The sequence below is a fragment of the Ranitomeya variabilis genome, chromosome 2 (genome assembly GCF_051348905.1).
Source record: "Ranitomeya variabilis isolate aRanVar5 chromosome 2, aRanVar5.hap1, whole genome shotgun sequence".
Classification (NCBI taxonomy): domain Eukaryota; kingdom Metazoa; phylum Chordata; class Amphibia; order Anura; family Dendrobatidae; genus Ranitomeya; species Ranitomeya variabilis.
The window spans coordinates 37922486-37937500 of record NC_135233.1 but is presented as its reverse complement, the minus strand read 5'-3'; the positions used below and the strand labels follow the sequence as shown (position 1 = coordinate 37937500).

The following is a 15015-nucleotide window of genomic DNA, read 5'->3' as shown; positions in this document are numbered from 1 at the left end:
TTGGTGGAAGTCCGAATGCTGGGACCCAAGAGAAGGGAACGGAGTAGAGCGGTTGTCAGTGCGGAATGATGGATACAGCTGTGACAATCCCCTCTCGAGAAACAGTGGGGTCAGCAACCCCATGAACCGCTGACAATCAGATCTTATAGTTGGGGGAGTTGTCGTACATTTTTAAAGGTGGAGAATGAGGACTCCCTGTTCTGTCCTATATGCCCTCAATATAGGAGATGTTGCAAAAAAACTTTAAAAAAAAATTGCCTTGTGTGTGTTTTTTTTTTCTCAGATTACTACTATCATATCTCAGGATGTAGCACGGATTCATACTCTCCTTTATTATGGAAGCAACTCTTTCCAGTATTCCGTTACGCCCTCGATAAAGAACAACCGCACGGAGCCCAAATCTTGCGCAAATGGGAAGGGGTCACTATGTGCCTGTGTCCATAGTAAAACCATGCTAACTAGGAGAATGGACAACTCCCTACGGCCAAGAAATGCAGAGACGTGAATAGCCGATTTCAGGACCCGGCCATATCACACAGGATTAGAAATACAGATGAGCGCAGCGCCATTAACTTCAAAGCTGCATAATGAGCGCACCTCACTGCCCCAAAAATTCTATAGGATTTATGCAAACCGCATTCAGCTATGATCAGAATATGCTTTTTGTGTAATGGTCGGGACCTAAAAGCAGTTATTCCCTTTTAGGCCATGAAGGGCACACATGTGAAAAACCCTTAATTTCCATAAAATGGGACAAATAAACAATCTTCTTTAAGAAGTCTCCACACTTTACAGACTTTCCATTAAGACCACAAAGCACTCTGTGACCCAGACCCCCGACCGACATTTTGGGAGAGGGATGGATCTAGATTACATATCCCATCTTCTCCACAGAATTCCATAAATGATTAGTAGGGTCCCACATCTGCCTAGAGAACGTCGTCGACTGCTTTCAGAGGAGAAAATGCCAGAATTCCCATCACCTCTCCACTGACAGCAGCACGCATCAGGGACCAGTTCACGAACCTGAAGTTAGCCACACACACATGCAGAAATGTACAAAGAAGTCACAGAGTCCCATTGCTAAAGTCCCTGCCTTCTACCTCAATTCCCTCCATTAAAAAAATGTATTTGGCTGAGTAGGTAGTATATATATACTGTATATCTCCCAAATTTATGAAGGCCACTCAACACTGACAGCTGCGAAGAGTTTCCAAAAATACCGTCAGGCACTGTGACCCTGGTGCAACTACCCATTCTATAGGCAAGCCCCAATGTTCAGGTAGAACGCCATACACACCTGGGAATTACATGCCAAAATATATTGACATGGGTCCATTGTGATGACTTGGTGTAACTACACTGCTCAAAAAAATAAAGGGAACACTTAGGGTATGTGTCCACGTTCAGGAAACGCTGCGTTTTTGACGCAGCGCTGAGCCGCAGCGTCAAAAACGCAGCGTCCAGATGTTACAGCATAGTGGAGGGGATTTAATGAAATCCCGTCTCCACTGTGCATTAAAAAACGCATGCGTTTTTCCCGCAAAAAAACGCAGCATATTGCTACATTGAGCAAAACACGCAGGAACACCGCAGGTGACCTTCCAGTGACCTCAGGTGCATTTTTGGTCAGGATTTTACCTGCATAAAATCCTGACCAAAGCCTGAAGCAAATCTGAACGTGGACACATACCCTGAAACAACAGAATATAACTCCAGAATATAACTCCAAGTAAATCAAACTTCTGTGAAATCAAGCTGTCCACTTAGGAAGCAACACTGATTGACAATCAATTTCACATGTTGTTGTGCAAATGGAATAGACAACAGATGGAAATTATTGGCAATTATCAAGACACTCAATAAAGTAGCGGTTCTGCAGGTGGGGACCACAGACCACATCTCAGTACCAATGCTTTCTGGCTGATGTTCTGGTCACTTTTGAATGTTGGTTGTGCTTTCACACTTGTGTGGGTTGTAGAGTCCGTCTCATGCTACCACAAGTGGCTCAGGTAGTGCAGCTCATCCAGGATGGCACATCAATGTGAGCTGTGGCAAGAATGTTTGCTGTGTCTGTCAGCGTAGTGTCCAGAGGCTGCAGGCACTACCAGGAGACAGGCCAGTACACCAGGAGATGTGGAGGGGGCCGTAGGAGGGCAAAAAAACCTATTAGTCTATAGCAGTGTTCCCCAAGTTCGGTCCTCAAGAGCCATCAACCGATCAGGTTTTCAAGATTTCCTTAGTATTGCCCAGGTGAGAATTCCATCATCTAGACAGGCAACAATTCCATCACCTGGGCCATACTAAGGAAATCCTGAAAACACGACCTGTTGGTGGCTCTTGAGGACTGGAGTTGGGGGAACACTGGTCTTCAGGAACGCATTGAAACACAAGGTCATGAGTACAACTGCGTTCGATACGCATGCGTACTTCAGACTGCGCATGTTCAGAAAATGTCACTGCCTCCACCATGCGCATAAAAAACGCAAACGCATGCCAAAACGTACGCACACGCGTTTTTGTTTGCGTTATGCACAGGCATAAGTATGCTTTTGCATGTGCTTTGGCATGCGTTAGCGCATGCAGATGATACAATGCGCACAGAAACGCTAATGTGAACCTAGCCTTAAGGCGGAGGAGGCAGTTGTCGGCTCCCTTCTCCACCATTGTCGTAGATACCACAGAAATTCAGATGCCGACTCATGAGGTCATAGCGCCCACTTGGTCTCCCGGTGTGGATGGTCCGCCTGCACATACCACAGCTCACGCACTCGCGACTCCCAAATACATGAATGTTTTGATAAGCCAAATGGCCATGAGTTATCAAGGAGACAGCGGAGAAAGACATTGCCAAATTACTATCTACCACCCGATCCTTCTCTCCTGATGTCATCTGTCAGGGGAGAGTCGAGAAGCCCCCATACACATTAGACGGCCACCCAGCCCCACCTATATCATATTATATATAGGGGCCTTCAGGGGCTGGAAAGGCCCCTTAGGCCACATGAAAACCTAGGAAGCAAAACAGGTTCTGTTGCCAAATATCCTCATATGGCGACGCTACGTCGCAACATAACGAGTGAATGTGGTCGCGTTGTGACCTGCAAGATGCCGCGATGGTAAGCCTCACTAAATCCAGAATAAAGCCAGTTTGGATCTTTTCATAACACTGCGATCTTCACCTGCACGAATAGCGATACTAAATTTGCCACGTAGCCCCAGCCTTAAAAACCACATGAAGAAAATATGGACAGTATATAAATGTATTTTATGTTACACTTCGAAAAAAAAAAAAAAAAGCCTTTGGGTCTGAACTCCTAGTTACACAACGTCTCCGAATTCCTTGTTTTCTGGACAATTGTCGTAGGATGTGACAGACAAGTGAGAAAATTACTTGTACACAACTTTCCAAACTTCACAGGTTTCTTCTTCAGTTGACAGATCTCACAGGCTACGTTCAACCTTCAGGGTCCGCAAAAACAAAAAAAAAAACCAACGTGTGAGACTCCTATTAAAAAGGTTCCACACAAAATTAAAGATAAAAAATAAAGATTTTTCCTTTTTTTTTTTCTTAATTTATTTTGTTAAAAGAACGTTCTTGCTTGTAGGTTTAGTGTTGGCCATAACAATGCATTCCACACTCTCCGGGGCTGATGATCTCTGACAAACACTGTCCTTTTACTGACCATAAAAAAAAAAAGCCAGGGTCATAGAGCATTTAGTGCCACCATCATTGGAATGTAAGATACCTCCACAGGAAAAAAAAATAAAAAAATTCACCTCATTCTTTTGTGTGACCCTATTCATCACATTCTATTGTTTGCTGCAAAGGGCAAAGTAGTTGGTGCCCTAAGTTGTAGCCTCAAGTCTTGCGCTCGGTGTAGTCATTGTAGACATTAATAAAACCCCAATTTAAAACAGATGTTCGATGACACTTTTTTTTCTCTTTTAAAATACACAAACACGCTTAATGTGTGTTTGTTTTAAGCCGGGATTAGGAGAACTGCTGCTGTCCTCCTGCAATTCTCAGAAGGCTTTGACAGCTGCAAAGCTGAACAGCCACCCTGGATAAAACCAAGTACTACATCTATTCCCACACCCCTCAAAAAAATAAAAAAAAAATAAGTATACTATATATAAAAGTTACACCAGTTATAATACTGGTGACTTTATGTAGACACCCAACTGGCACCTTTGGGCAATCCTAAAACCCTATTGCATTGGTACAGGAACCCTAAAGGACATGGCAGGATGCTGAAACCTAGGATTCAAGTCTAGTGGTGAACCCCACAGAGATATTATACCGTCACATTTGGACTTTCTCATAACCACCTAAAAAACACCTGCACACTTGGCTAGGCATAACGGGCATACCTAAAAGGCGTTAGCACAGAGATCAGGCTGGGTATTCCGAGCCAAGCATGGTGCGCATTTCACAGACATGGGAAACCCGTCCTAAGATCTACGGGTCCTCAAAGTGGTCACAGATGGTGGTTGTCTCACCAACACTAAGAGGAAAGGTATCGCCTAGCTCACAGAATTAGAGCATTAGCTCAGGAGGTACAGAGATTAGGCCGGGTATTCCGAGCCAAGCACGGTGCCCATTTCACAGACATGTGAACCCGGCCTAAGATCTACAGGTCCTCAAAGTGGTCACAGATGGTGGCATGTCTCACCTACACTGAGAGGAAAGGTACCGCCTAGCTCACGTAATTAGGGCATTAGTTCAGGAGGTACTGAGAATAGGCCGGGTATTCCGAACCAAGCACGGTGCACATTTCACAGACATGTGAAACCGGCCTAATATCTATGGACCCTCAAAGTGGTCACAGATGGTGGCATATCTCAACACACTACAGAGTAAAGGCCTTAGCTCCCGAAATTAGAAGAAGCCATGTTTATACATTATAGGAAAACGTCAGGTTAGGAAAAAGAAAATAGAGCACTCCAACACAGGAAATTCCAGAACCAAGGTATTTAGAAACAGGATGCACCCCAAAATCTTCACACACCACCACGAAAGACCTCATGCCCAGACACGAAAACCTCCGACCTAGAACCAAGGTGAAGATGCACTGTAGGCTCACGCTGATCTACGGGAAGGACCACTGCTGATAACTAAGCGAGTCCCATATAATCCAATGTTTTCTATGTAAGACTATGGGAGGTCCTCCCTGACCGGCCACTAAATTACGGTAAGTGGCTTCTGTTAGTTTTTTGATTGTTTAATTCCTGAAGAGGTATTTTATTTAATAATGAATAATGCAAGTCGCTTTATTAAAGTGGATTCTGATTAAATTAGCTCTAAGCAGTCAAATCAAAAGGCCGAAGGAAAACAAACATTTCTTCAATGAGAAAAAAAAAATTTAAAACTCTAAAATATTTCAAGAAAATAAAATCCATTCCAAAAATTCGCTAAAAAGCTTCCTCTTGAAAAACTCCTCTTCTCGATGCCTCAGAAAAACCCAAGTTAACGTTTCCTCATAGAGTTTTCAATGGCCTCCAGCCATCACCCTACTATGTCACATCCTCCCACTCCCTTCATCTCCTGTACTGCTCAACTACTGAGAAATGTGTCCCCTGGGGTAATCACACCAACCTTGAATTGCTTGGTGTTAATGGGCTTAAAAAAAGACCTTTGACTGGATTTATTTTTTTAATTTAAAAGGGGTACTCCCATCTCTAAGATCCTATCCCAATATGTAGTAGGCATAATAATATTAGCAAATGTTTCCAATTAGAAATGTTGTATAGTTCTTCTGATTAGCTATGGTACCTAGCCATAGATATCCAAGCCTACGACCACCCAGTGATAGCTGTCAGTGGTTGTAACCATGGATACCTAAGCTACTGCAATGCCCTGCACATGGGGTAAGCGACACAGCTAATCAGAAGAACTATACCACATTTTTAATAGGAGGTATTTGTCATTATTAATACCCCTACTACATATTGGGAAAGGATCTTGGAATTGAGAATAACCGTTTAAGCCAAGCATCTCCTATTGCTGCTGCCCCACTGATTCTAGAACACTTTTCCTTTTTCTTCTGTGTCCTCTCCCCAAAGTTATGGTCTTTAACAGTGCAAATATTCCCTTCAGCCAACGGGGTGTATACCAAAGAACTTCTCTGGAAGCGTTTGTCTTTCCTCCTCTGACCAATAAAAATATGGCCACGCCCACAGATACATTCCGTGGTATACGCCCAGTTGGTTGAAAGGCAAATTTGCACCATTATTACTGAGGGGTATAACTTTGGAATGGAAGGGCACCGAAGAAAAAGAAAAGCTGTTCCAGAATCAGTGAAACAGCGGCAAATAGACGAGATGTTCAGGTGAAATAATTAAAACAAAATAATTCAGTGAAAAGTCTTTAGTGTGCACAGGCACTGATAGGCTAAACCAACGCTCCAACCTTAGAAGACAAGTGCTGGAGAGGGTCCATCAGCCCCTACTCCAATACCTCCATAGTTGATATATCTTTTCGAACAAAAACTAAGGCAATAACTGATTATAGACCTTAGTCTGTCATAAAAATATGTCAATCTTCATGGAGTCTTTCAATACTCTCACGCTCCGCTGTCCTTTCTATAAAGGGTTTTTCACACTGGTTGACTTAAAATGGTTTGACTGTGACAAAGCTTAAAAACAAGACAATAAATGTTGCCATAGGGACATAAAGACACAGACGTTTGGGTCTAATTAGCCCTTATATTTCCATTTTTTGCCAACATGCCCACTCACCAGAATTGTCACTCACTGATATAATAGAGAAATATGCGATTTAGGGGAGGCTGCCTCACTTCGAATTTAGGAAAGAGGGCAATAACCAACACAGCGAGCAAAAAAGCAGCAGGTGGATCCAGAAGGTCACAGGTCAGGTCAGGAATGCAGGGGGCTCAGGGCTGAGAAGAATAGGATCTGCCATCAGGAGATCTTCCACGTGTAGTTCTTATCCTTCTAGAAGTCATGTACAGTGTTTTTTTGGAACGGTTAAAAGACATTTTAAAAGTCAGATAAGAAAAAATTTCAATTACTTCAAAATCAGTCTACACGGAATGTTTGTTTGTAGTCTGTAACCATGGAGACATAGGAACTGAATGCACAGTGGTAGAACATATGTTCTAGGAGAGCTTATTCTGGGAAATAGTGGAATAACTGCATTGAATAGAAAAATCATGAAGAAAATTCTACTGAGCCATATGTTCTCATGTGTACTATAAATAATGATGTTTTTATTTATATAGCGCCAACATATTCCGCAGCGCTTTACAGTTTGCACACATCATCCCTGATGGGGCTCACAATCTAGCTTCCCTATCGGCATGTGTTTGGAATGTGGGAAGAAACCCAAGCAAACACGGGGAGAACATACAAACTCCTTGCAATGTTGTCCTTGGTGGGATTTGAACCCAGGACTCCAGCGCTGCAAGGCTCCAGTGCTAACCACTGAGCCACCGTGCAAATGCGCCATGTATTATACTACAAGAACCACCTAAGAAATCTGAGGCTTACACTCGTATTCTGACACAGGTGTTCGGTGAGAAGTGCCACGAATAAACATCGGAAAATCCCCCGGCTTTCCACGTTTAGATCTAGATTGGAATCAGACTTGATGTAAATTTCCAGGCTGAATCTGCACCAAAATCAGACGTGACCGTTTGGCAGCCATATCTTCTTGTCTGCATTATTCCCCTAATTCCCTGCCTGGTGGGCATTATAACCAAGCATCATTATTCTAGTATGACAAAGTTCTCAACCCCTCCTCCAGGAGGATTGCGAAGCAAATCTGCTCCAAAATCCTCATGAAAAATTCCACTTTGATGTCCATACGAGAAGTTTGAGCGGTTTTTTTTTTTGTTTGTTTGTTTGTTTTTTTAACAATGAAAAAAACAAAAACGCATTTTCTGAATCAGATTCTACTTGAAAACTCGGATTATTCTATATAAAAAAAAAAAAAATTCTCCATGTGAGCGTAGCCTTAGTTAGGGTCACAAGACTTGCTAGGAATTAGCACAGTCACAATATGGTGGTGTGAACTGTTCCTTAGCCTAAATGGATATCATTACAGTTACTCACAAAGATTTACTAAAAGAAAGTTATCTTGTAAAGTAAAAATATAGGATTAGGGAATAGATCGCTGTAGAACAAGGAAAACTAGTCCATAAGGCCGAGTTTTTGAAACAGTCAAAAAAAATGACGAGTTTTTCAAGCAAGAACCACTTCAGGAAAAATTTCTCTCTTCTTTCCCTAAGGATATGTATTAGCACACTGAGGGGCCGATTCATCAAGACTGGCGTCGCTCATGCCAGTCTTGAGGAGGCGATAGCTCGAGTCAGACGCATACGCCTCTTCATGGATCAGGAGTGTTGACCGAGTGGTGTACACTAGTGATGCTCGGATGAGGCTCGTGTGCTAACAGAAGGACTTCCATGCGCTTGAAAAATATGTTCGTGACCCCACGGCAGCATGTTTCCCGGCTGTTCGACAGCCAATCAGCAGTGAAGACATGCAGCCGCGGACGCTCGAACATATTATTCAAGAACGCCAAAGTCACTCGGTTAGGATACGAGCATGCTCGGATAATGCCTTGTCCCCAGGGCTGTGGAGTGGGTAAGCCAAACCTCAGACTCCTCAATATTCATGACACCGACTCCACAATATTCATGACACCGACTCCACAGCCCTGCTTATCCCAGCATATTCGCTCATCACTAGTGTACACCTCGCCATAAATCGTACTCCAGTCCCTGCTGGAGAAATATCTGCGGAGTAGCGAAAGCCGAAGCTTATCTTGAATTTGATGATCGCTGGTCGTCAAGCAACTTTGTCTAAGCTGGGCGAAAATGGCAGGAGAACGCCAAGAGTCCCAAAATGTTAATGCAGCCTCAAGTTGCCCGAAAATTACGTAAAATTTCAAAGCTTTTTTTTTTTTTTTTCGCCAGAATACTGGTGTAAAGGCCTTGATGAATCGTCGCTTAGGCCATGGTCACACGTTCATCATTTGGTCATTATTTTACCTCAGTATTTCTAAAACCAGGAGTGGAGGAAAAATACAGAAGTGGTGACGTGCTTCTTTCATACCTTTCCTCTGATTGTTCCACTCCTGGTTTTGGCTTACAAATACTGATGTGAAGAAACTCACCAAAATACGCAACGTGTGGACGTGGCCTAGGTTTTTTTTGCTGAATTTTTAGAGTGGAAACAGAACAGAAACTTCCAATTAAAAATTAAGGAAGATTTGGAGTTTCCACTCCATGACTCAGTGTGCATATAACCTAAACAGTTTTGGAGGAATTTCAGTTCTTTTTTTCTTCCTGAAACAGTTTTTGCGGTGGATTATATTAAGGAACAAGCATTCCCCCACATCAGCCGCCATTTTTCAAAACCTCTTCAAGAAATAAAAAATAAAACCTCCTATGCAACAGCAAAGTTGATTCTCAATAGAAACGGAAGAGCCTTCAAAGTGTTTTTGCAGCAGTTCTGCTCAAAGCTGAAAAAAAAAAATTATCAAACCTGAACCATGTGCACACAGAGCTTTTCGAGGAGTTTTTAGAGCAGAAATACTCCAAATCTTAGAAAATTTTATGAAATCTGCTCAGTTTCTGCTAAAAAAAAAACAGCAAAAAAAGACTGTGCAGATAGATACCCTTATCCTGTGTTCACACTGAGTATTTTTGCTGAGTTTTTGAAGAAGAAATTGACACGTTTTTAAAGAGTTTTCTCCGAGGGAAATTTTGGAGCCTTTCAGTTTCCATTCCAAAAACGCCTCAAAAAAAAAATAACTGTGTGAACATACCCTTAGGAGTTTGGGAATGCCAGGTAACAACCCATGCGGAAGCAGCAGTGGTGGCCAAAAACATAAGAAGTTTGAGCTTTACAGGTTTCTCACATCCACATTGGCCGCCATGACAGCTCCTGTAGTTCTCGTCACTCAGCTTTCCCAGACTCCTGAATGGAAAAAAAAACAAAAATGTCCTAATGGAGCAGCAGTAACAGGGCCAGACATGGCACATATCCCACTCAGGCGTAATATTAGTAGAAAGCAGGAATGTCGAAGAAGCGTGTTGTAACCGGATGAGGAGCGGGGTCTCTGCGGCCAGTGCAGACTTGACTGATGGCTTAACAAAAGGGACAAGGTAAGAAGTAAAAAAAAACAAAAAAAAAACACGATGGGCGGTCCGCGGCTGCCAGTGTAAACACACACAACGTACGGATCCAGGCAGAACGCACACTGTATGATGCGAGGAGCAGACATGTTCCAGCACGGATCTGAACCGGGGCGACGACGCGCTCGTCTGGAGTTTAATGTCTTCACCGCCAAGGGTGCAAATTACAGATTTTTTGAGAGATAGATAGATATCTCTCTGAGGTAAAATTTTTGCACTAACTGCTGAGGTAATTGTTGATGGGTCTCGATAATGCACGGTGATGGTAACGCAATGGAGTACTTATTGTGATTATTGTACTTTTTTATTATGTATAACCCTTTTCACATGTAAGGCGCCATGGAATAAATCGCTATATTATTATTATCATAAAAATAAACCCAGGTCACAAAGATAGACGATTCTGAATCAGTTTGTGGGTGATAGAGAAATATTATATATTTCATATGTATACACACATAAAACGCAGACAATGACGACCACCATTAACTACAATCGCATCCGAAATTCAGCAAAGTCAACGTTTGGTGACCAATTTTGGACTGTTAAATACAAAAATTTGTGCAATCATTAATTTTTTTGTGGGCAGCAGACATCACTGACCTACAGGAACAATAAGGCACCTCAATGTGCAAAAAAAAAACCCCTAACCCTATATATTGCTCGGCCACTGTCTGGTGCATGTGGCCTCCTCTGGATGAGACCTGAGCCCAGTGTGCACTTACCTGCATTACTCCCCAATGCTGCTCACTCCAGTCTGTAAAAAAAGCTCCAGCAGCTTCATCCAACAACAAAAATCTAGGAGCCGTGTCCTCAAGTCTCCTCCACCAGACAATAAATCACCCTCCACCTGCAGCAGATCCTCAGCATTGAGTAGACTCAGGTCTCCAGCATCAGGTCTCCAGCCAGGAGCAGGACTTTGCAAGCTAAAAAATCAGGAGCTGAAAAAGTTTGGCTCCAAACTCTGCAAATGAAGGAGGACTAAAGAGGAGGAAGAGGAGGAGGAGGCTGCAGAGACTGGGCAGAGTCACAGGAGGAGGAGGAGGAGGAGGAGGAGGAGGAGGAGGAGGAGGAGGAGGAGGAGGAGGAGGCTGTGCTGTGCTGCCTGCCTGGGACTGACTCACAATGTCTTGGTGTGAAGAGCATTAGATGGACCCTGCTTCTCCTTCCTTCTTACATCACATTGCTGGAATCCCAGGAATGTGCAGCCACTGGGGATGTTACTTGCTTTATTATTAATCAAAGGGAAAGGGGGGGATTCACAGAGCAGCCCCCCATCCTGGAGGGAAGACAGAGCAACAACCTGCTGCACTTACAGGGGGGGGGGGGGTGTTGTGCAGGAAATTGCAGTCAGGGGTTAAATCTCTCAGCCTGACTTTCTGAGACCCCAGGTTTCCATGTCTTTATTACTTAGTCACATTTGATCACAGTTTTTTGTTGTTTTTTTTATGTTGCTCTATTACTATTATACAATTTTAGTTTTTTTGCAATGTGATTTTAATATTTTTTTTACATCCAACATAAAAACATCAGCGAAAGAGGAGACGTGATCGAATCCTAAGACCATGTTCCAATGTACAAAAATGCGCAATTTTTTAAATTTTATTTTATTTTTCACAGATGTCTGTAGCAAAATACGCAATCAGTTTATTGCGGCTTATTTTATTTTTATGCATTTTGGATCAGCTTTTATAATTGCATTTTTTTTTTTGGGGGGGGGAAGCCGCGGGTCAGAGGAAATCTTTAACGAACGCCCCTCGTAGAGGTGCCCATGTACTTTTCTGGCACAGGGGTCCTCTTCAGTCCACATTTGCCACTGATTTGCAGCTCATTTTATAATGTATGTTGACAAGAAAAAACCGCCGAGTAAAAAAATGTGCGTTTTTACATACTTTTTTTAATGCACTTTTAATTGTGATTTTTTTTCTTACCATATTTATTTCAATGGGTGAAAAATACTGAAAGACTTGACATGCAGCAGTTATAAAAAAAAAAAAAAGCTCCAAATCTGTAAGGAAAAAAAGGAACAGCTTGTGCCTAAGATTTCAGAAATCTCATTACGTTGCTGGTACTACAAAACACGCAGAAAGTGGCAAATTGCTATGTGTGAATGTGCCCTAAGTGAAGCAGCAGAAACGGGCAACACTCAGATGACGCACGGATGGCGTCCGTGTGATGCTGGTTAATTTCACGGACCCGTTGTTTTCAATGGGGGAGTTCGACGCGGATCATAAATAGACCTTTACACAAATTCAAAGATGCTTTTCGTGACATTTACACCTTTTTATGAGCAAAAATTCCCATATTAGCCTTCGTGTGGGGTACCAAAGTAAAATTGTGGAAAAAAACTTATTGAAATGTTTAAAAAGTTGCAAATGAGGAATAAAGGTACAGCAACAAGGTGACCAAAGCAGTAGCTGTGGTGCGACAGGTCACCATGTGGCGGAGATCAGATGCATATTTTCTGTGTTGTATTACATGGTGCGCTCAAATTAATCTTTCAAGTGTTTGACATCTAGGAATAGCGCTGGGGCGGACTTATCATTGGTGCTAAGGGGCCCAAGAGGTAAGGGGGCCCATTTCTACCTCCAAAGCCGGTGCAATTTTGCATTTTTAGGAGCTCTTGGGCTGTAAAGGGCCCATAAATTGTTTTTGCACAGGGGCCCTTTTCTGTCTGTGGAATACCGCACGCTCTCCACAAAATGGATCTGTTGCAGCAGCCGTAGCTTAGAAAGGAAGCTCATGATGCTGGTGTGAGCAGTGCTTAGTGCACGGTCCTCCGGAGCAGGAATGGATCGTCATATGGACCTTCCTTTTCGACTTATAAAGGGAATCTATAGCCGAGATGTAGAATGGGATGATTCCATCGAGCACATTGGGCTAGTGTTATATGTATGGAGGGATGTGGGGTAAGTGGTCGTTTATCATCCAAAAAGGTCCAACGCGGCGGACCCACTTTTTTCTCCCAAGTAGGGTCAATGTATGGCAGCTGCAAGAGCTGCAGATTATCTGCTCCTTATGAGCTTTATCCTCCTGTGGAGTTTGCGATTGCAGCAAACACTGAGACACCTGGTGAGCAGCGGCGCAGTACAAATTGGCCGGGAGGTGCAGAATGTGACACTCGTTTGTTCACCTCCAGTGTTTTATACCCCCTTCCAGCTCATTAACTTTTAGGGCCTCGGTCATTATACACGACCAGGGAGTATTATCTCTGTTTATTCAGTCGCACCTGCTTATTGCGGATTTATATTAATTCTGTTTTTATTTTTGGTGGTGGAGGTATTAACCTACGGGATTGTTTTTTGAGGGGTCAACCTTGATCCCCTAGTTCCAATAAAGGGAAATCTTAAAATGGAAGTGTAGATCAATAGCGTGAGGAAATGTAAGAAACTTTTCAATATATAATATCCGAGAAACCTCCTTCCCAGCCTACCCACACCCTCCGTTACCCCGTTATCAGACTTTTTTTTTTCTCTCCTTTCTGTCTCCTAAACTTGTCATCTCTTTGGGGAAGAAACAAAAACCCCAGCTCAAGCCAAGATGGACTGTCAGCTCACAGTAGTGTCAGGTTATACAGCCTATTATACTCTAGGGAGAGTAGACAGAAAAGGAGGAGTGAGGAGCAGAGAGAGAAAACAGGAAGAGGGAGACACATAAAGATCGCGCAGAGCTCTGGAACACGTTTTTTTTTTTGCCTGTCTACAGAGCTGGATTCACATCTACACAGATCAGTGCTCCTGTATAATATCATCCATGCTGCTGCTGCTGCTTGTCTCTGTGTGCCTAAAAAAAATAAAGAAATGTAAAGTAATAATTCATCTCTGTGTGCTGTGTATAGGAAAGATCATAGCAGCTCTTTCCTTCCCACTAGCTCAGAATGGAGTGCAAATTAAGATATACAAAACCAAAATGAATATTTGAAGGGTATATTAATTAGGTAACCAAAAGAAAAAAAACCCATAAAAATATCTTTATTAAGTTCTCAGTAAAAATTAGTTTATTATAAAATACCAAATAGTACCAATTACCAACACCAAAACCAAAAATACGGGCTAGGTGATAGGGCTAACAGGTAGAATCCAAAAATGCCAGGAAACTCTAAGAGAGGTACCGTACCGTATACCTAACAAAACCCTAATAGGTTCCTAGAGACAACTGAACCTACCTGGCAGTGGAGGTTGGCACCCTAGAATCAATATGGCGCCCCCACACAGAGCGTCGGCTGTCCCTCCTGACCTTGTATTGCCCTATAATCTACCAAAGCCCAAAACCCAACACCATACACACGGACAAACTTGATCTATCTAAATGGTCTATCTCGAAAAAAGCAATAATAAAATATCAAGCTGATAGGTGCAAAATATTTCTAGCTCCGTCTTTAGTTTTGAGCATTAGCCCGAACGACCATCAGATAATAGCAACAGCGAGATAGTGCCTACCAGAGTACCAAAGCATGAACTAAAAATGTATTATTAAATATTGTTCCAATTGGCTCAGGTAATAGCTCGCACAGATCAAGTTGCATATGACTGGCATGCCAAAAATATATGATATTCACTGCATTAAATAGTTCTCACATAGCAATCCAGTGCCCTAGTGTGAGTGACAATAATTCATATTACTATAGGCAAGGCTAAATAAACCACAATGAGGCACTTTAACCCCTTCATGACCCAGCCTACTTTGACCTTAATGACCTTGCCATTTTTTGCAATTCTGACCAGGGTCCCTTTATGAGGTAATAACTCTGGAACGCTTCAACGGATCCTAGCAATTCTGAGACTGTTTTTTCGTGACATATTGGGCTTCATGTTAGTAGTAAATTTAGGTCGATAATTTTTGCGTTTAT

General features: G+C 42.6%; 1 protein-coding gene across 1 annotated transcript in view; it reads right to left on the bottom strand.

The window, feature by feature from the left end:
* Positions 1–11125, bottom strand: part of PTPN14 (protein tyrosine phosphatase non-receptor type 14) — a 97396-nt gene extending 86271 nt beyond the window's left edge. The window contains exon 1 of the mRNA XM_077282281.1: positions 10892–11125. The gene's annotated coding sequence lies outside the window, so the exon portion shown is untranslated. The remainder of the gene's footprint in view (positions 1–10891) is intronic.
* Positions 11126–15015: the final 3890 nt, after the last annotated feature.